At 46.4% G+C, this 22196-nt stretch overlaps 1 long non-coding RNA gene across 1 annotated transcript in view; it reads right to left on the bottom strand.

Moving 5' to 3' along the window:
• LOC143377604 (uncharacterized) overlaps positions 1-22196 on the bottom strand; it is a 167958-nt gene that overhangs the window by 107820 nt on the left and 37942 nt on the right. The window contains exon 2 of the long non-coding RNA XR_013087364.1: positions 11789-11850. This is a non-coding gene — a long non-coding RNA (uncharacterized LOC143377604). The remainder of the gene's footprint in view (positions 1-11788; positions 11851-22196) is intronic.

Below are 22196 nucleotides of genomic sequence, written 5' to 3'. Positions count from 1 at the left end.
CAGAAAAGCATTTATTATTTGCGGTCTTAGAAGCGGTCCTCGTTATCCTCGTTACCAAGGCGAGCGCCTCGACAAGAAGCCTGGCCCCGGCAGAAGTGGAGTCCGTGAGCCAGCCGCGAGAGGAGGGAAGAAAGAGCGGCTGCCCTCCGCGATCCAAACGAGCGAACGCGAGCTGGCGGACGCAGGGGCACGGGCGGAGAGAGGATGGCACGTGAAAACAATAAGACGAACAGAGGAGGAGGTGGAGGTGGTGGAAGAGGACGGAGAGGAGCCGGAGCGGCGAGGCAGACAAGGACCAAGGCGAGGAGTAGATAGGCACTGGCGGCGGAGTAATAACGGACTGCTCACCATGATTATAGAGCACGAGGCAGCCGGTACGTTGCTTAAATCAACAGAGAACAGAGCCGGAGGTTTCACCTGCCGAATCAATTTTTACCTCGTTTCAAGTCGTCCCGTCCCCCTTCTCCCGCTCCCTCGCGGCCCTTCTCTCCCCAGTGCTCTTCGAGCCGCGGTTACACCGTGACCGGTTTCCCTGCTTACCGATTGCTTTTTCACGGATCCGATCTGAAATCCCCTTTCGATCTGCGCTCGGCCTCGCGTGTTTCCAGCGCCTCGCTCCGCCGATGGGGGAATCCTTCTTCCTTCCAAGGGTTGGTCGACTTTCAAGCGCGGGTTTAATTTTCTTAACGCGGGGGAGGACCGTTTATTCGGTATCATCGTCGAGGCTGCGGATTATACGAGGCACGCTCTTACGGCGGGAAATTAAATTTCCTCGTTCACCTGTAGCCGACGGTGAATCCGGGCGCGCCGGATGCGGAACACTGTGTACTGGGTGATTCAGGAACGGTGTGGAGAAGTTTGTAAGTGGACTCGGGGTTTGATGAAAGCGAATGGTGCAGTGGCAGATTTAAGGGGAGATTCTCGCCTAACAGCCCCAAATGTAACTGGTATTTAATATTTTTTTTTTTTAAAAACTGTTGATCATATTGGATTAAGGGGAGGTTCCGGTCTAAATGTCGATTTTTTTTTTTTTTCATTTTTCGAATGTTCAATCTTTTAGGAATACGTGTTTAAAAGGATTTGTTGAAATTCGTAAAATTCCCGAAGTTATAGGCATTTGAGTAGCGGCCACTCGGCACTCACGTAAAACTTTAAACGCGTTTTTCTCGAAACAGTGTTCTCAAAACGGTGGGCGCTGTATCTCCAAAAATTATTATCCGATTCGACTGAAACTTTTTTTATTTTGAAGAATATACTTCTGGCTAGGGGGGGGGGCTAGAAAAATTAAAAAAAAATAAAAACGTATAGTTTTCAAAGGCGTTGAAAGGACGAAAAATACAGGGAAAGTGATTTCAAACTTGAAGTGTCGTTATTTTCTAAAAAAATGACATTTTTGTATTTTTGTCTAGCCCCCTCCCCTCCTAGACAGAAGAATAATCTTCAAAATAAAAAAAGTTTCAGTCGAATCGGATAATAATTTTTGCGGATGCAGATCCCACCGATTTGGATGATTTTTTTCACGCCTTGACTTTAACGACTCCCCAGTGCCGTCTGCAATGATTAATTACAAAACAAAAAATATATTTCTATAACTTAAGACATCCTCAATGCAATGCAAAAAGTCCTATTAATGTTATATGTAGTAGTTTTCCTGTAATTAATTCCTCAATATCACCTATTTTGGGGGGCTCTAGACCGGAACCTCCCCTTAAACTCTTTTGGGATATAAGGAGGCATCTCTAAACTTGCAGAAAATATTTTTTTTACGTCGATCCTTATTATTTATTAATTATTATTGTGGAATCTTGTCCACTCCTTCGAAGATGTAACTCCTCCTGACGGAATGTGCAGCACCTATCACAGTCATCTGATTGAAAAAATTGTAGAAGTTTTTAAAGTTAGATAGTTTACGCTGGAATTGGTCCACTTTAAAGAAAAAACAATGAAAAATTGAAAGAATTGTAGCGTTTGAACGAAAAAGTAAGCTTTTTCCTTGGACAAATTTTTCACATTATTCTTTATATCGACGAAAAGAGTATTACAAAAAAAAACTGAAATTGAAATTTTAGGTCCAGTCCCAGCGTAAATTATTTAGCTTTAAGAAAATTTTCTTCTTGCAACCAGATGACTGTAGCAGGTGCTACGGTGACGCCAACATCGTCGAAGAGGTTGACATGATTCCACAATAATTATTAAATGATAAGAATCAACATAAAAAAATAAATTCTACAAGTTTAAAGATATCTCCTTACATCCCAAAAGAGTTTAATGCAATATTAACAATAGTTTTTTTTTTTAAAAAAATCATAAATTTCGGGGGCTGTTACGCGAGAATCTTCTCTTAAAGAAAATGGCTCAGGAGGCAAACGTTCGGAGGGGTCCACTTTTATTTTAGAAAAATGAAAGGGTGATTTAATAAAAACGGACCAAGTGTAGTAATAAAGAAGAAAGAATATGGCGTTGGAATAAAATCATAACTGTTCTTAAACTGGAGCCCTAGGAGACGTTCTGAGCAGGGGCCTAAGCGGTAACTGCTCATCGGCCGCGCGTTAAAACTGGAATGGTGTAACAACCAGTGTTCACTTCTGAAGCACTGTCTTAGAGTTTCAGTGCATTTAAATTGAAGTGTTACTTCAAGCGTAGATATTGTCGGAGTCGTTGGAGTACAGGACGCTCCATTTTAATCTACAAATGGTTGTGTCTGGGAAGGTGGATAGAGAAACTTGAATTCAAGGGTGCTGAAGAGATCCACATCCTCCCTAATCTAATCCCTCCCCTAACACCCAAGAACTCGCATTTAAGAAACAGAACCACCCCCAAGTTACTCCCCCGAAGTACAAAAATACAACGGCGAATCTCACGACAGCCTCCCTGAGCCACCCTGTACACTCCCGCAAACGGGATATACATCTTTTTAATCCAATTAGCTTCTGTTCCTCCGGCAGAGTCTCTTTCACATCAAACGCATCCCGTTCCCCCTGCGGGCTGGTGCGCGTAGCAAACTACCCCGAGCATTACGTTTCATTTTCATTAAACAAAAAGGAAAGGGAACCGGTTGCAAAACGAGGAGCGAAGGGATCAAAATAAAAGAGTCCGGCGGCTCAAAGTTATCGACGTCACAAAGGATCGGCGGAGCCGTGCACACGGGGCGTCCCTTCTCTCCGGTGTTTTCCCAGCTAGCGGTGGTCCCCCTAAAGCGCTTCCGCGCGACATTATCCGGAAACATGGAGCGCGCCGGGGCATTTTCGAATTTACGAACGGCTGCATCATTCAGGGAAGAAGGACAGGGGCGCGGGAGTGTGGGAGCGCGGTTTCCTTATTCTCGCCGAGCCGAATGACAGCGTGAAGGAGAATCGACACTTTGCTGCCGTCTCCTCCTCGTTTCCTGGCTGTTGGCCCCTGTACCGCGGGGCAGGCAACACCGGCCAGGTTTATGCGAGGACATCAAACCGGCCGTGGGCCGGATATCGACGGCTTTGCTCCAGCGAGCCAGCTTTCGTGCGAACGTCTTCCTCTCCTCGTCGTACGCGGCCATGAATTTCGTCTATCCGCGCTTTACGACCTCATCCCCGTTCCAGGAACAACGGCGCATTTCACGTGCTCCGTGCAGCAAAGTATTCGCGGACTTGCCGCCCCTCTCCCTCTCTCTCTTTCGAGTACGTACTCGACTTGGGTTTCGTGGCCTCGTCATCGCGCGAGGGGCACTGGAGGCTGCGCTCGGCGAAGCTCTTGGCCATCGACCAGACGTATATTCTCGCAAATTGATCTGTACCCAGTCGGTGATTTCGATGAGAAAGGGGCCGCGTTACGGAAATCCTGTACACGGTATAGTCTGTCGCCTGATCGTAAATTGGGGCGTCGGCTAAAAACGTGACGATAAGTCTCCGCCGTTAAGGAATTTATGCCCGTCGCTGGGGCTCCGCGCGGAACGGCACCCCTTTGTCACCGGGAGGGGAAAGAAATCATTTTCCCCGTGGCAAATTATGTGCAACGTCGGTGGCATCCTCTCGTCCGATTATACACGCTGATACGCTTTATCTCCCGCCCTTGGGATACTTCTGTTGTTCCCGGTGGGACGGGGAAATTTCCGTGGGAAAAGTTGCTCGCCCCGAGAGCATAGACACACCAGGAATTCCCCATTTTCCCTATCTTAGCAATCTCTTATGAGAAAACGGATCTTTATGTCGCTGGATCGTGTCTGCGCCGATTCTATTGTTCGCAGTGATTTCCCACAAAAGTGAAATGCCTGTTCAATTAATAACCGGGGTCGCCTGGCGTGGTCGGAACGCGACGAACCCGCGGCGCAGAGATTTCGCGGGAATTAGCTGGAACATCGGCCGCTGCGAATTTCATTCCGGACGATTATCGCCGACCAGATTTTCCCCGGCGACATTCAGCGCAAACAACCCTGTAAAATTCATGCGGATGCTTCCGCAATGCTATTATCACCGTGCGCCGTGTGCCGTCCGGATCGATTATTAATAACACATTAACGCGCGTCCACGGATCGCCGAGCAGCTCGGTTTCCGCTCGGCCGAGCGGCTGGACGCGCGCGCGGATCGGAAGCGAGAATTCGAGGTGGCTGGCGCGCGTCGCGGAATAACGTTAAATCCGCTGGCTGCCGATTATATCAGACAGGAGGAGGCCGACGGTGGTGCATTAAACGAACATTAGCTCCCGCGATTTTCCCCGTCGTCAGCTCCCGTTCACCAGCAGCGCTATCCGCGGCCGCACATGCGAGGCTATTCGATCCGCTCGCAGCTGCCGAACCGCGGCGCGCCGCGCCGTCTTGCACGTGCAACGGACAGCTTAAGCAAATTGAAGCGGGAGTTGCAAATTTGTTCGAACTGGCCGCCGCGATTCTGTGCAGGCACTGCAAGAATTGCAAGCCCCGGAATAGTTCCTCGCAGCTGTCGCGGATGGGCCGAAGGAGAGGCGAATTGGAACGCGCGTGTGATTAATCGGGCTCGAAGGGCTGTCTTTCGCGTCACGGGGGTCGGTTCGGGTGCGTTGCGGTTACGAGTTTCGAATCGCTAGGTAATTACGCCTTGGACGTTTCAAGAGATGGCGGGGAAAACAGAGAATTTTAATTTCAATTCTAATCTCAGTGTTATCATTCTAACCCCGCGGGGATGTGACACAGATATCCGCGGTTCTCCTCAGTCACCAAAGATTTAAAATTCTTCAGATTCAAATTCAGCGACTACTCGCCCCGCCACCGAGGACCGCATAATTAAAGGTTACTTATGCATCGAGTTCCACTAGAGTTATTTCCCTCTGCAGTGCAGGGTATTCTCAACACACGCTCGTTCGTGTCCCCCAAAACTGCACAAAGGATCCTATTAAACCCGTGATTAGAAACAGGTAGACAGAGTAGGGGTAGGGCAAAAAGAGGATTCCATGGCCGGCGAGACCTAACCGCGCTGAGAGGCGGTTTCTCTGGGGGTTTTCGGAGGGACACGACTAGGCGAGCTTATGACGGTCTCGGGCAGAACGAGATCCTCGTTGCGGGACGGTCGAATGCAGCCTCCCGTGAAATGCATTACGTATGCATCGCGCTATCACGCCGGGAATCCGGGGCTAGACACTCGCTAATTCGCGCGGCACGCTGCCCCGGGATTTCCTCGAGCGGAAGCTGGTCCACGCCCGGAAGACGACGCGTACGCGCGAGCATTATGAATTCCGCCTGGATCGGGCCGCGCTCTGTCCCTGGCTCCCCCCCTTTTTCATTCCTGTTCTTTATTGAAACCGACCTGCAGCGGGACCAGGGGTGAGTGGCGAGGACGAAGGAAGAGGATTAATCGGGAATGCCTCGCGCCACCAGCGGAGATCGATCGCCCCCATGGTGTAACCGTGGATCCTAATTAGTCAGCCGCGTTCCACGGGGCCGTTCGACGTGGAAAATTTAATTCGCCCACGGGAAACTCGCGACGCCCAGAGTGACCGATAACGATGGACTTATTGGCGTCCGGGATGATTTACCCGGCTTGATTCCCACAGAGATTGGATCAGAGGTGTCCCTCCCCACCACCCTCTCTCTACTTACCTGGTAAGTCGCAATCGGCGCGGAAATTAAGGTGATAATCAGTGGCGGATATCGTGCAAGGAATCGATACGCCCGTTCATAAATCAAAGCCACGGCTGGGACGAAGCCGTACAGAGTCTAAAGTCCTGTAAATCAAGATCAAAGGGAGGTGGTCCATGGATTTCTGCAAGTAGCCTGTTCTATAGCCTGGCGCCGGTCATAGTGGCTAATAATTAATCAGAATAGGAGGCATTATGCCTACGTGGATGCGCGTCCATTTCGAATGTAATCAGAGCACACACACGGAGGATCAATATGGAGATGCAGTATAACAGAGGAGGGATTCGCTTTCATTATTCACCAGTGTTTGATCGTTTTAATGCGGTTCTTAGTAAACCCCACCGACAATTCCCAGTAACCTGGAGCCCGGGACTCCCTCCGACGGCTTCAAATATTTTTCTTCAATTTCACAGAGTTCCCGCGGTTCCTTTGATTCCGCGCTCTGTGCACACGGTCCGTGGAAACGGCTGTATTTTCAGATATGTTTTCGAGCGATTTCGATTCAACATTTCGAGACAACTGGGCAGATGACTACTCTGGGCAAGTGGAGACAGAGGCTTGAAATGTTTGCGGATTAATCATTGAAACGTTTGGCGTGCTGGTTCTAGCGTTCAAGAAACTTGTTAACTCACTATGTACAGTGAGTCAACAAATTATTGGGACACTCTTTGGAACAGAGTAACTTTTTTAAAATCGGTCCAAACGGCTTGAGGTTTTTTTAGAAGCTGGAAATATTAGTTTAGTAGATGACGCGTTTCGTCGTTTTGAAAAAAATTAAATTGGTCGGAATAGCGACGTAAATAGTGAAGATCGCTTTTTCAACTTTTTCATCTGAGCCTGTAATGAAAATTTAAATATCCTGTTTGTAGATTTAAGTAAGTTGTATAAATGCTGAAATTTGCATCGAAATCGGTTAACGTGGCTATCAGCTACAAACAGTTAATTAAAAGTGGTGGAAATCACAGCTTTTGGCCTATCACTGTAATAAACCTAAAGATTCTACATACTTCGATGCCTGTCGCTTGTTTCTGCATTTAAATTTTCATTACAGGCTCAGCTAAAAAAAGTTGAAAATGCGACCTTCGCTATTCTCTTCGCTATTCCGACCAATTGCAATTTTTCTCAAAATCCCCAAACACATCACCCAGAAAATTAATCCTTCTAGCATCTCAAAAAAACACAAATCGTTTCAACTAATTTTAAAAAAGTTATTCTGTTTCAAAGGATGTGCCAATAATTTTTTGACTCGCTGTATGTGTATACTCGACATCCTATTACACCAATTTCATTTTTAAGAAGAGCTTGACTCTGACTAATATGTTTAAAAACGATCCTACGATTCCTCAAAATTACCGTACACAAGAAAAATTGAATCTTCCGATCGTAATGATATGCCGAAGCATAACAAGCCTACATAGCGTTGCGAAAACAGCCGCGCAACGTCAACCGCGATCGGTCCCGTTGCATTTATAATCGTCGGACAACACGAATTATGGGCGAACCCGGTAGGCGGAATTATAGGTGAAACTAGAACGTTTCGACTGCCGTGGAAATCTCGGCCGACCTCAGGGCTGACGTCTGTTCGGATCGAACCAATTGCGGTGCAACCACCGGCTGATTGTAATCGCGGCGAATTAAATATGCAACGCGAACGATCCCGCGAGCCTGGACATTTTATCGACTGGACCCGATACTAATAATCGACAGAGGGGCGGCGGAAGATTGGGATGCCCAGAGGCCCTGAATGAAATACCGTAGTCCATTATTCGGATGCTGGTGCTGCTCGAGCACGCAGTTCTGAAACGTCCCTTCTCCTAATCAAATCTATTTCACAGCTAGCAAGACTAAATTAACCCTTCGCGCTCGCACGGGGTGTAACGCACCCCAAGAGCAATTTTCGAGTTCCGATCTCGCAGCTTTACGATTTCCAAAGGAGATTTATTGCAAAGTAAAAGAAATTAAGAATATCGCTTTTTCCACAACCTTTCTTCAACAACAAATTTCATCGTATCAAAATTTACATTTCTAGAAGAAAAAAACTATTAGAGCATTACGAGTGTACAATTATCACTCAGAAGTTAATAAATCAAGAAATACGAAAATGGCAATTTTTGATTATCTATAGGAAGGTGTGATTGAATATGATAGTGAGTATGCGAGCCCAACAATTAAAGTCGCGATACTTACGCACGTAATAAGTGTATTAACTATGAAAACATGGTGCGAGATAATAAAAAGTTTGAAAAATGGATGAATGTAGAACAGCGGAGCCTCTGTTATTCGAGCAGCAAAGTCTCCGTACCACTTGGAATAATAGAGGTTCTGCAGTATCGAGATCGCGATTACGCACACACGGCCTCCGCAGGGGAATGGCGGGCGGGTCGTGATATCGAAGCGAGACGAGGAGGGGTGGAAAAAAAAAAGGAGAACCATCTGGCCCATGTACGAATATCACACGGCCTCGTAAATCCCCGTGGCTTAACCGTCCACTTCGAGAGCTATAAAACAGCGCTATGCAGGGTAAAAAGCATCGCCTCGAAGCGGCGCGATAAACCGTCGAGATGTTTTCACCGCCTTCGTGCCACGCGCCTCCCCTACCGTTTCATACTTTTGATAAATCTCTATTTTTCCCCCCACCCTCCACCCTTTTATTTTTTCCCCCTCCCTCTTGTTTCTTTCTTTCTTTTTTTTTAATAAAAACGACACTTCCTCGCCGGGGCCCGGTTAGGTCACGAACATCCCCCTCGCGGGCGATATTTATGCTCTTACGTCACGAGAGAAATATCGCGCGACGAGAATCTTGCGAGATCCCTCGCGCACCTCGAAGACTATAAGCGTCTGTCTGTGTGTCACGTAGCCGCGCGTACACGCCCAACACATCCGAGTGAAAGGGCTACACGTGTACGAACGGCTACAGGCAAGACTGCAGCGTGTTTTTGTCCGTGCGTTAATTAAACTGGAACTTGAGCGACCGACTGCACCGGGCCAGACGTAATTTTCCACTGCGTGACCCTTCGGCCTTTGATCCTCCGCGGCCCGTGCATGTATTCAGTTTTCGAGGCCAGCCTCGCTCTGGTTACCCGTGAAAATTTCGCAGCTCCGAGGAAAACGCCATTAGCGTCGGCCATCGGCCGTAACTTGGCCGTTGCGCCGGAAAGGGCCATCAGCGTTGACGCGGTCGGCAGAGTATTTTTGGCAATGATGGATGCACGAGGCGGGACACTTGCTGGCAAATTGTTGCACTTTTAGGCGGGATAGTCTGGTATTTTTGGGGGAATATAGGGAATGTCCCGAAGCAGCGTTATCGAGAAAATTACGTTTTAACGCTTCAGTCCATCGGTTCTTAAATAACTACTTGTTTTACCTCGACGACAGAGGCTTACGCTCAGGCAACGAGTGGAGATATTTCTGTTTTTAAAAAACTAGTGCACCAAATCTTTAACGTTATCTTAGGGAGGTTTGGAACTTTATAACCCTTTGTGATTCGGCGGTTCCGTAGTCGCAGTTGCCACCAACAAAATATGCTATAAATCGCAAGACCACGAAAAATGGATATTCCCGTTTTCCCCTTACCCTTCATATTTGGTCGGTGCGAAAGTCCTTCCGCTTTGTTGAACTGCAGCTGACCTTTCGCCATTTTTTTCTGGTAAAAGTACAAGTAGATGTGGCGAACAAAAGACACGTCCGTACATCTAACATCACTTGATACCGAGCGCTTGAACTTTTGCACCGACCTAATTAACTAGTTTACTTATAATTAGGCAACGTAGTTAGGCATGCAGTGTTCGAAGGTCTCGATACTCTAATTTCCAGCGGCCATCTCTTTTCAAACGACGAGTTAATCGTCGTTCCCTGATTAACGAGTTAAACGACGTACGTTTCAGCCTGTATTGAGAGGTTTGACCACAGCATGGCGGTGCAATGTGTATTTTTTATTTTTTTTTCTTCGCGTCGTATTTCACAGAATAAAGGGAGGGCCATAATCGATCAGCCGGATGCTGAAAAGCGGCCCAAAGCAATTTCGCCGGGAGATATATACAGGTCGACCTCCGTTGCTCGATGGAGAGGCCAACTTGCAGCGTCGAATGTCGGGTCAAATGCAAAGGAGCCGTTGCGAAAGTGCATCTTGCACGACTTTCTAATTTCTCAATCCCGTAAAAAATACTAGGCAGGTACGGTGGAGAGTTCTGTCATTTCTATTGATACTTTCTCGTCGCTGGTATTGAAAGACTAACAAGAATTATTACAACACTGCGTCCTAAATGAATTTATCTTCGCCATTCCTAAAGCACATTAGCAGTGGTGGATTTAAGAAAAAAAGGCCCCAGTGACAAACATTCTGTAGCCACCTCTACACACAACAGAATTACAAATAAATCTACACGAGCGCGGTGCTTATGAAAATTCTGGGAACCGAAAAGGAACAGTGTTTGGATAAATTCTTAATTTTTTGTGGAACATGGGGCCCCCGGAGTGTTCTAGGCAGAGGCCCAACTGCTCGTCGGCCGCCAGTGACTATACATTAGAACTCTACAAATCACCAGAAATCTAAATCAATTTGAACCAGCAAGGGCAGGTGTGTCTAATATGTAGGTATACCTACGACTAATCTCAGAAACACCTTGCCAGAGATATTTCCCCTCGTCCCTTCGAGGCTAGGTCTCGTAATAAGATGTCTGGCCCCCAATCAGACCCGTTGCACGGTGAACGAAAGAGAAGTTTCTCATGTCGATACGACCGAAGGCAAACGTGCCGTTCACGAAAACAAATTCGAACGTCCGACGTCGATAAAGAGGAGAAGAAGAAGAAGAAGATCGTCCCTGTCCGGGCTGGTCAAACGAAAGAAGCGGCCGGGCAGGAAGAGTAAGCAGGCAACATTTCTCAGGCGGACCGACGCGCAGCCATAATCAATCCGTTGGATGTTGAAAAGAGGCGCGAGCTATCTCACCCGAGGATCCAGGATGGTTCCAGCTCGCCCAGCGGGAAGTCCACCTTACGTATCCCGTTTATATCGCGGCGATGCCAGAAAATTGCTCGCAAAGGGACTCCCTCTCCCACGACTGTGCCCTATCGGCCAACTTTTTCCATTTCCTCAGAGTCGTGTGAAATTAACAATCGCCCTGTCTCTCCCCTTTGCCGAGATCCGCGCGCGATGCTCCCGGGCTCCCAATGCGTCTCTCCGGAATGGGAAATGCAGATTACCGAGCGCGCCCGGTATTTTCGCAGGGAACGCGATCGGAAGAATAATAACAATAGACCGCTTTTGTTTAAACACGAGATTGTAATAGATCCGTTGGATCGCTGCTCCTCCGTCGGCCGTGAACGATTCCTATTTTCCGTGTTTGTACGTTCCCTCCGCCCGCAGCTGGTTCGATTTTTTTTTTCCGTTTTTAAGGGCGCCGCTCGAACGGGCTCCCCGACCAGCCGCGTTTCGAAAATATTCGGAATTCGTCGGGAGGAGCGCAAATATAAAATTTCATCGACGATGGAATTATGTGCCACGTCGGTGGTTTAATTTTAAACACACGGTTGGACGATCGTTGCGCTCGCAACGAACAGGAAATGTAATCCCGACAAAGGTAGGGAAGTTTGAGGGGATTTTCTCTGGCGCTTCGGTATTATCAACTATACAGGCTATTCCAAAATTACGGAACGTGCGACAGATATTCGAGTGTTGTATGTAAATGGAATTTAAAAACTTACCATTTTGGAGTCTGGGGCTTCGATTTGGAGATGTGGGTGGTTGGGGGAGGCACGCACAGACACTGAAAGGAGAATATTGTAATAGTTTTTACTTCGCTCGTTTCAAACATGATTAATAATTGTTTTCAGTAATGTTTGTACCAAGGGAGTCCGCAGACTTTTTTCTAGAAGGGATGACATCGACAAATTGGATCATGAAACACACGGAGCGAGTGCAGTAACCGTCCTGCTTATTTGAACCCATTTTGCAGGCTCATTTAAGTAAAAATTTAAGACCGAAATATAAACATATTCGATTATTTAGTATAAACTTAATAGAGATCAGTTTTTAAAAATACGCGATTCTTTCACAATAGCCACGGGGAGCAACTGCCCCTGTGTACACCCTCCCCCCTTCTGACGCACAGTGTTTATGACGCACGCGGTGCGGGTATATCAGACCACGACTCCATAATAGTTTATTTTATTGCAGGAAAACGAATTCCATTTCACTTTCACACCACTGGCACAACGATTCTGATCTAGGTTATGTCAACGAGTCGCGGAAAGTGTTTAGCGAAGCAGGTGTTCTCGCGATCACGGCGAAAATAAGACTGACCTCCGGCAGTTATGTTTGACTTACAATAGTGGGGATATCACCGCTCGCCTCAGGAATCAAAATATACAGACGAGGGTAAGGCTCAAGTTCATATTCAAGGTGTCGAATATGTACGTATGGAATTTACGTGGAAATAGAGGCACCAAATTGAGGTGGCCAATTTACACAGTACTTTCAATGAATATGTCGATGGTTTAGGGCACAAATACTGTATGTCCACTTCAGCGTTTTCGAGAAAAATAGGTAAAATATGCAATGGTGCATAAAGTTCAGGGACATTCACGGAAGAAGAATATTATTTTTGATAAATTTATGAAGTAGATATAAGTGTGATTTTTATACAGCATAAAGAAACAGTCAAGAACTAGTTGCTGCATATGAAAACTGAAATTTCACAAACAGTGGTCATGCAATATTTGTGCACTAAGCCATCGATGTACTCTAAATTAACAAACCTAAATCAGGCAAGGGTTGAAAAGTTTGGAGAAAAATGAAGGTGTACAGTACAAGATCACCAAGACAAGAACCCTAACATCACAGAACCACGTAAAAAACACCCTATATTACCTAAAAGTCACTAGGGTAAAGGACCCAATTACTGACACCTAACCAATTACTGTCACCTTATGCTATTTTACTTAAAATAACGAATAAATAAACTATAGTATATAATCTATAGTAAATATTATAGGTTGAATTACATAATTCTTTTTGTGTATGACTTCGCAACGTTTATTTATTCGTTATTTTAAGTAAAATAGCTTACGGTGACAGTAATTGGTTACGTGTGAGTAATTAGGTCCTTTACCCTATTCCACAAAATCTAACTACCCCAATTTCAAAGAAACAGTAGCCAAATTCGTCGCTAATGATTTACATAACAGTACATACATGGACACGATTTTAAAAAGAAAGAAGAAAAAAGGCTCTAATTACAGCAATACCCTAGTAGCCGACTAAACGAGTAGAGCCAAATAAACTTCAGCCCCAAAAGCTACCTACTCTTTCAAGCCACAAAACTCATGCTTCCCTATAAATCCTGTGGAGGGCCAAAGATCCTCCCTATTCCCATCCAATTAGCGCGCCTAATCCCTTTCTATTACCACGCGGAGGCTCCCTAAGGTCGATCGACGACGCCCGCGCGAAATCGATCGTCCACGGGGAGCAGGGTGTACGCGGAAGGGGCGTCCCGATAAATCCGTGGAGCGGGAAAGTGTGGGTACAGCAGGAGGGAAGACGGAAACGAAAGAGAAAAGAAGGGGTTCCACGCGGAACGAAGCCAACAAGGCGAGGAGGAGCGATAATCGATCCGGGGCGCGCTGAAAGAAAGGAGGCGCGAGCTATCTCGCGCTCCGGCTCGAAAGGAACAAGGTGAAACGGTGTCCGAAGGCTTCGGGGATGGTGTTGGCGGCCCTCTCTCGCAGCGGGAAGTCCCAAGTTCGTGCAGAAGGGACCACGTCGGCGTCGTTCCCGGTTAACTAGATGCCAGCCGAGATTCCACGGTGAAGGGTTGGACGGACGGACCTGGCGGAGGTAATCATAAAGCTACGACGAGCAGAAGAAGAAGAAGAGGAAGGCGAGGAGGAGGAGGTGGACGAAGGAGATGGCCGCGGGGCTGGCAGCGCGGCCTGGAAGCGTGTCAGTAAATTTAACCTAACCGAATGCCAGGGCATAAACCCCACTTCTTTTTATTTCTGTTTTTTTTTTCACTCGCCGCTTCTTCTTCCTCGTCTGCATCCTCCTGCGTCGAAGCGGGCACCGATGCTCATCGATGCGTCGATCGTTGGAACGTTCACCGTTACGAGCTCGATTCCCAGCCGTGGCGAATCGCTGGGCATTTTTCAGTTAGGACCGCAGGAGTTAACGTCCGATTGAAATTTGGCCATCTCTGAATATTCTATTCGTATACAAAGAAGCTCTACGGTGCCTCGTAAAGTGTTTCCTTAGAAGGAAGGTACGCCCACGGGAGCTTATTACTCGGGCTAGTGTAAACAGGGCGAACCTGTTGGGAGGTAAAAAACAGAATGGAAATGATCGAAGGTGGAGGACCGAGTGACGGTCAGAGGAAGATTTATAGACTGAACAATTTAACAAAGGTCCATTGTTAATTCATTCCCGCGGTGTTAGCTCGGCCCCCGAAGGATAATTTATTCAGGCAATCGGAATCCAACCGAAACAGAAGAATCTACGCACACTGTATCGCCACTGGCTAGCATCGACGTCCATGCACGCATATACCACCGTCCTCGCCCCTTTAACCCGCCGTCCTCTTCTTGTAACTTTCGACGCAGCTTCGCCCATTCTATACACGCCTATCCCCCTAATGTTGCTCGAGCTCTAGCACCGGGATGCCTCGTAACGCACCACCGAAGAGGGCCGCGAGCAACCCGAATTACACACTCCCCCCGGCCACGATGGGAGCCCCTCGCCTCGCTCGTACTTTCTCACTTCGGAGATCCTTATCGGGCGACGGCTGGATGCCTCATCGACGACCTACGACGAAGGAGGAGCGCGCCGGTTGCTTCTACCCGTGGAAGGTCGGAGGTTGAACGTTGCTCGATCGACAGCTGCCACGGAGTCACTCTCCACCTCCGACGTGGGTGAGATTCCACCGCGCGAGCTCGATCGTTATTTGTTGCTTACTTTTAGTTGCCAACGAACGCGCCACGTCTGTCGATATCGGGAGCCCCCATCTATGTAGGTATCGCCTGAGAAATTTCTTCCACGGCGCCTGATACGCGGACGCTTCGTTAATTCCGTCGGATTTCGACTAACCTCCGACGGAGCAAGTTCAATTAAGGGGTTACGTACAACTAGAACGGTCGACACCATCGATTTTCCCAATAAACAATTCGCAGCAACTAGAAGATCAAAGGAAGCTCAGTCCTGTGGCCCCGGAATCGACGATTTTTGTGGATTCATAAAAAAAAAGAAGCCTCGCTTCAACTTGTGCGTTAAACTTTAAACGCTGTTTACTCGAAGCTACGCTTTTCAAATCGGTATCAATGATGCTTCAAAAACTAGGGAACCGATTTGAATGAAACTTGGCACGATTATTTCGCACATCAGTCTTTATCGTACGGATTTTTTGTAACAACCACAGTGTGGTTGTAATCAGTAAACAACTGCTAAAATTTGTCTCAGAAATTGCATTAGCGGGTTCAGTTAAAGTTCAAACACTGACACTTTTTTAAAAATGAAAATTTTAAAAGTAGTGTATGTGTAATACTAGTTTCTCCTACGTACTTTAAGGGACATTTTCCTTTCTTTCTTTTGGATGACACCCAGAGGAGATATTTTCGGCACCGTAAACTCCTCACGTGACGACCCTGCTTTGTTCAACAGCAGCTCCGCGGCGAACAAGTCGAATTATCGTCAATTTTTGTTGTTGAAAATATTCTTTAAATTCCAAGCTTTCAAATTGCATATTACGATTTTTGATTAACAAAATTACTTATGGGTAAAAAAAATCATAAAAAGGCCCCTCTTTTCACAGTGCTAGGTGTAAGTAACCCCTTAAAGAATAAGCAATTTAGGCAGAGTGCCTCGCATTTCTCACTATTGCGAATAGTAAACTAAACATAAAAAATAACGATGCTTGAGGGTTGATTCTACCTTCCACCCTGCAACCCGCGTAGAATAGAAGGAAAGATCCTGAAACATCCACAGTAACAACTTCTCGTAACAAGGAACCCCAGCAGAAGTATTTTAAGAAGAGCCATTGTCCCATCCCACGTATCCTTTGATCATCGCTATCGTTCGATAAAGATCAGCAATGAAAAGTACAGAGGTGGTCGGCCATTGAAGGATGAAAAAGAGCGCGGGGGCCACGAATTTCGCGCGCTTTTAATTACTTGCCGTGAGAGCTCGAGAGGCCTATCGATTTCCGTCCCGCTGTAATCGAGCCCTCCCTCCTCCCGCGCCCCTCCCTTCCTCGCCCACTCCCCCCCCCCTTTCTCCTCCGGCCACCCTTCCCTCCTCGCCGTTTTTTAATCCCCTTAAACCGGCCGAAGAAATAGGGTTTGCGGTTTGGCGTGTTTGCTAAATAAACGGGACGCTCCCGCCTCTTTTGATGGTCCCCGCAGGAAGACAGCATACATTCGTGGCCCGTACATCGCGGTCCATTAAGCGGCTAATAAGTGGACAGAGCCGGGTTACCGGTTACACGCGCCCCTCCTCCCTCAGCATCCCTCCCCGACGAGTCCCTCTATCTCGCCCTGTATGCTTTTTACACAGTTTCTTCCATTCTTCCCTAACCCCTGGTTCTATATTTCACCTCGTCCTTCTCCCTCGCCAGGCGGTCCTACCCTTGACTTTCTCTCTATCGCGCGGCACACGTACACGCGCGATCTTTCGTCCCTCTCGTTTCCGCGCACGCACACGCGCGCCGGTCCAGCGGCGTTATTTGTACGCGATACCACGGTCGAAAGATTAGGGTGATCCGGAGAAGGAGGAGGCGAGTAGAGGGTTGTCGAGAGGAGGGACAGGGCGAACGAGGCAGAGTGGAGAAATTTCGCGATTTTATGGCCCAAATCACAGAAATAAATTTTTCCATTCGACAAAATAAATGCAAATGTCAATTTTACTGTTAAATGTTTTAATACAAAGCTCGTATAGACTCGCAAATGTTTATGTTCATGCGAGGTTAGACCGATCGCAAAGAATTAATCCAGATTTTCAAGTTGCTTCAAACACTTATATTGTATTATCCAAAGATCTGAAAATAATTTCAAGGCATGGATTGAATTCCTGGTGGTGCGTAAGATATCTTTTTCTCCTCAAAATACTTATGTTTCGGTTTTTAATACGAAATTTATACAATTTTTAAAATAGCGTTTTAGAAATAACCTTTTCGTATAAGAATCAATTTTCAATACATAAAAATAGTTATCAATCCCATAATATCCTGTAATGATTTTTATTCCTACTTTATGTTGGACTATTTTCATTCTATAAATGCAATTATTAGTTGCTAATAGATGCGATCGGGTGTGTCTTTTCTAACATACGACATAACTGTGACCGAGACTGGTTTTGAGGTTTTGACCACGAAAATGGATGTAGTTCTTCAATTGACATTTCTATTAAATTTGTAAAATTCGAAAGTTTCATTTCTGTAGTTTTGGCCATGAAATCGCAAAATTTCCGCACTGTGCGAGGGATCGAGGGATCGAGGGAGGGAGAGGGGACAAAAGAGGAGGAATGGTGGCTGGGATCCGTGAGATCGTGTTCGAGAGGGCCCCGTGGTCCCTACCCGAAGTTTGTAACTCCTTTTGCATCCAATTAAGTCTCGCGCAATAACTTAGCCTACACCGGGCCGCCGATACCGAACAGCCCCGTCCCTCTTCGCCCCCTGTCCCCCGCACCTGGATGCGGGACAATGTATATTCTCGTTCTGTAATTTCGGCGCAACGCGAGTTCACGCGACTGTGTGTATATCAATTGAAAGTTTCCGATAGGCTGTGCATCGACTCTTCGTATTAATTGCGGGGCAGGGGAGGTTTTGCGGGAGCGGAGGCAACCCCTATCCTCGCGCAAAGAAATTGCCCGCCGGGTGGAATGATTAGGGGACGTGGCTGCTGGGCAATGTCGAGGGTACGCTGTAAAAGTACGCCGTGACTGTTGATTTATAAAGGGTTGCAAGGACAGCGGGGGTGGCCTCACCAGCTACAGTTGGGGAAAGTCAATTGGCTGCTCGAGGCTGTTTTCTATACTGAATCGCATCAGACATGATTCCAATCGGTATACTTACATTAATGGATTGCAGCGAACGGGTACTGCTTTTTTTTAATAACCTTGAACCCCCAATCAATTCTCCCCCACCCCCGACTGTCCGAACCACTGTACTCATTCGTAAGTACTTCAGAAACTCGTCGATCTCGCGGCTGCATAGCCCGCGTTAGTTTGGAGCGGCTGGCAGGGTCAGAAGGAACACGCCAATATCGGAGGATCCGCGGCCGTTTTTTCAACAACTGATAACACGTCCCAGTTTGAAAAACCAATACCCTCTAGGCCAGCTATTGGCACGATGGTCCGCCACGGTTACAACCGTACGAGGTTCGTATTCGTGGATTTTGCACGCGTCTCGTGGCCAATTTCCTGCAAAGTTTAGCGCCCACCCCGATGAAGTCTGTCCCCTCTTTTCCGACGGCTGGACGGTATTTCAATTATGTACACAACGAAACCGAGCGCGGAACTATTCGCCAGGGGGGCGCAACGTCGCTTTAAGATTAGAGTATTCTAAGTTCATCGCATGGAACCGAAGGAGAAGATAGTAGGTCAGTTATCGGCACCTCTGGTCCGCCGTTACTGCGAGTTACGAACATAGTTGTGGAAGCTCTCGCGTTGCAGTTCTCGTGCAATAATTTAGGGTACGCCGGATACCGATACTGGAGGGACTAACCACCCCCTCTCTCTCCCTCTCGCTCTCTTAGCCCCCTTGGCCCGGGGAACAATATGCCCTAACCGCTTCGAATCTTATCCTTAATGCCCGGCTTAATGTACATCGACGTGCTCGTATATCGAACTCGTTGATCGTGGCTCGGGCTGGTATGCGCCAGCAATCTCGTAAATTCGTGAGAAAGTTAATTAAACGATCCTCTGACCGCGAGCTACCGCGGTCGATTATGAGCGCATCGAGTCACTCGATGGGTTAGGTGAAAGATTAATGACGCGTGGAGCACTTGCTGCGACCCGGCTCATCAGGAGCTAGCACCGGGAGGAAGCTTAAAGCCAGTACTGGATTGACCAATAAGCAAAATAAGCACGGCGCATGGCATCAGGAGAAAAGGGGGCACCGTAGAAATTTTCTGAATTTGAAAATCTAACTTTTGTTAGAAACGCTTTTTAGTCAAATTGGCGGAAACGCCTAAGAAATCATTGCGTTGAAATGATCGCTCTGTATAAGGGGCTTGGAAATCTTTTAAGGGGAGAATCCTAATTTATGGGCTGAAAACATAGCAAAATTTAGGAATTTTTTCTAAGAAACTAGCATTTTGATTCGTCTAAAATTTGGACCATTTTTTTATGCATCCTTGAAGAAGTTGCAGTTTTTTCATTCATTTTTAATAATAAATATAAGAGTTATGCATCACGCCGCGCAAAACTCATCGTCCGCTGATGGACATGATATTTACCTTCCAGGTAATTTGAAACAGAAAAATGAAACGGCGTTTTACTTTGTACATATGTAGCTTCAATTTGATGAACCAGAATACCGCGAAGTTCTACACTTTTTTTGTTACATAAGAAAATTGGCGCAAAATTGGATTGTAAAACTTCAGAACATTCAGTTTGAATACTCTCCACACTGCTCAATAATTTTTTTTATTTTTTGCTGGTTCATCAATTTCAAGCTGCATATGCATAAAATAAAAGCCGTTTCATTTTTCTGTTTCAGATTACCTTAGATAAATATCATGCATACCAACGGGCGACGAATTTTGCGCGGCGTGTTGGTCGATCACGCATAACTACAATATTTGTGGTTAGAAATTAATAAAAAAAAACCTGCAGCTTCTTCAAAGATTCATCAAAACATGGTCCAAATTTCAGACGAATCCCATCGCTGAATTCTTAAAAAAAAAATCCCAAATTTTGCTGTGTTTTTAGCCCAGAGAATAGGATTTCCCCTTAAGTGCTTAGGGCCTCTGAAGGTCTTCTGATCTTGTACACTTTAAGCGATATTTATTTCCCTTTCAACGAGACAGTGCATTTTACATATCCCGCACCTTTTCGACCCAGGTATTTGAAACATACGTACTCGACGGTCGACCGTCGTTCGTTAAAAAATCCCAACGATTAATTAACTTTAATTGTTATTCCCGAGGAGTCAAAGGCAGCTGCCTCCGAATTTGTTCTGAAATCCGGTTAAGCGTAATTCCCCGCGATCCGTTCGCTGAGTTAATTAACCATCCCGAGTCGAAATCCATTGTCGAAGGACGCGGCGGTTCACGGAGCGGGTCCGCAGGGTCCCGCGAGACGCGGGTAATTCGAATTACGGTCCGCGGCGGGATAAAGTGGCCATATTCGGCGGCTTTTTCCGAAGCCGCGGGTTCGCGCAACCGGTTCTCGCATTAATCATTTATCGTATCTGCCTGCAACAAACGAATGCAGCTCGGGCCCCGGTGTCAGCGGGCTCGACTGGCAAATAAATTGCCCCCGACTGCATTAATTTCGACGTCAATTAGATCGTTCGACGTGCAATCGCTCTTACATACCGATGCACATCGGCGAGGCGCGCTGCCGCCTGCATCCTCCCGTGAAAACGTCGCCGTCATGCCTTCAATTTAATTTCCATGTAGGTACACACACCGAACTATTTTTCCACCGTTCCTCCCGAGGCTCCAGCCTTGTTCGCCGTTACACGGAGGCGGTGTCCGATCTTGATTTTTTCACGCGACTCCGTCGATCCCATTAATGATCCTGATTTATTCCGGTCGCGAACAAGATTTATGTTAATAGACGATGACCGCCATAGTCCGGAGAAGAATGACCGGCGAAGATGACGTCGCCAGCGGCTTTTATCGCGGACTATTTATTTTGCCTTTCCGAGGAACGTCACGCCAATCTGTCCCAATTTAAACAACATTCGTGGACGGCGGTGTTGCGGTTAATAAATAACACGAACTGCCATCGCCGCGCAGGCACGCATACCTCTCTAAAGTGAGGTTAATTTCGCGGTCAGTTGCCAGCTATATGGGTTCGTTGCCTCTCATTGTCAGCTGGCCAACTTTATTGACAGCAAGAAAAAAGATTAGGGGTAAGCCGTTGCCCGTTCATCAGCGGCAATAACGATTCCTATTAACCGCTACGAATTCAAACCTCGCAATGCAGTCAGCGCGCTGTTACGCTCGCGTGCTGTACACCCGCTATATTTAGATTTCGCTCGGCCAGCAATTAAAAGTCAACGGTAACGGGTCCAATTCGGGCGCGGAGGAGCGATTAAATGAAAAACGAGTCTCGAGATTGATTGAACGAAGAGTCCCTTGTATTCTCTAATGTTTGGAAGAATTCAGGGGCCCGGTGAAAACGGGCACATGCCACCGTTTTAGAATTTTGAAGGGAAAATTATTTTTATAGGTAATGCGCTGCGACATTGTAATTATCTTGAACGGTGCTTGAATTATATGGTAGGTTACAACTGTTTTCAAAATTTTAGCTGAAAAATTAATTTTATTAGGTCACGTTTCCCCTTTTCCACCGCGCGTTTGTTCTTTCTCAGGGTGAAGAAAATTTATGCTATTATATTAGGAGGTGGTGGAATTACTCTACATTGCAGAAACGAATTAATTGTACACGGAAAAGAAATTGTATGTGGCATGTGCCTGTTCTTCACTGGGCCCCTCAATTTATTCTTCATATCAAGAAAAATCTGCATTATTCTTTAAAATTTAAATAAAACACATATAACTATCTGATTTCGCTTTAAATACGAATTTCTGTATTTCTCGAAAAATAATAATTATTGTCGAGGGCTCAGATTCATATAGTAGTGTAAATCACTCTGTTTACTGTTAAAGAAAAAACTCTACGTATACATTTCAGTTGTAGGAACACATCTAAAAGCTCAAAATACTACCATAATAAAAATATGTATACAAAATTTTTATTTTATCACGTGTCACTACAACGCATGGACAACATCGAGACGCTCTGCTCTTGTTAGTTACGTGGTAAAGAGAAATATTCTCATTTCTCTGTCAGGAATAAAGTTATAACTTAACTCACTATAAACGGAAATAGAGAAGAGCCTTTAAGACTCGAAGACTGTTATTAACCTAAATTATCAGAATTTAGACTTACACCACT

This window comes from Andrena cerasifolii, chromosome 16, assembly GCF_050908995.1.
Source record: "Andrena cerasifolii isolate SP2316 chromosome 16, iyAndCera1_principal, whole genome shotgun sequence".
Taxonomy (NCBI): Eukaryota; Metazoa; Arthropoda; class Insecta; order Hymenoptera; family Andrenidae; genus Andrena; species Andrena cerasifolii.
The sequence above is the reverse complement of the archived record's forward strand: the minus strand, read 5'-3'. Positions and strand labels throughout refer to the sequence as shown.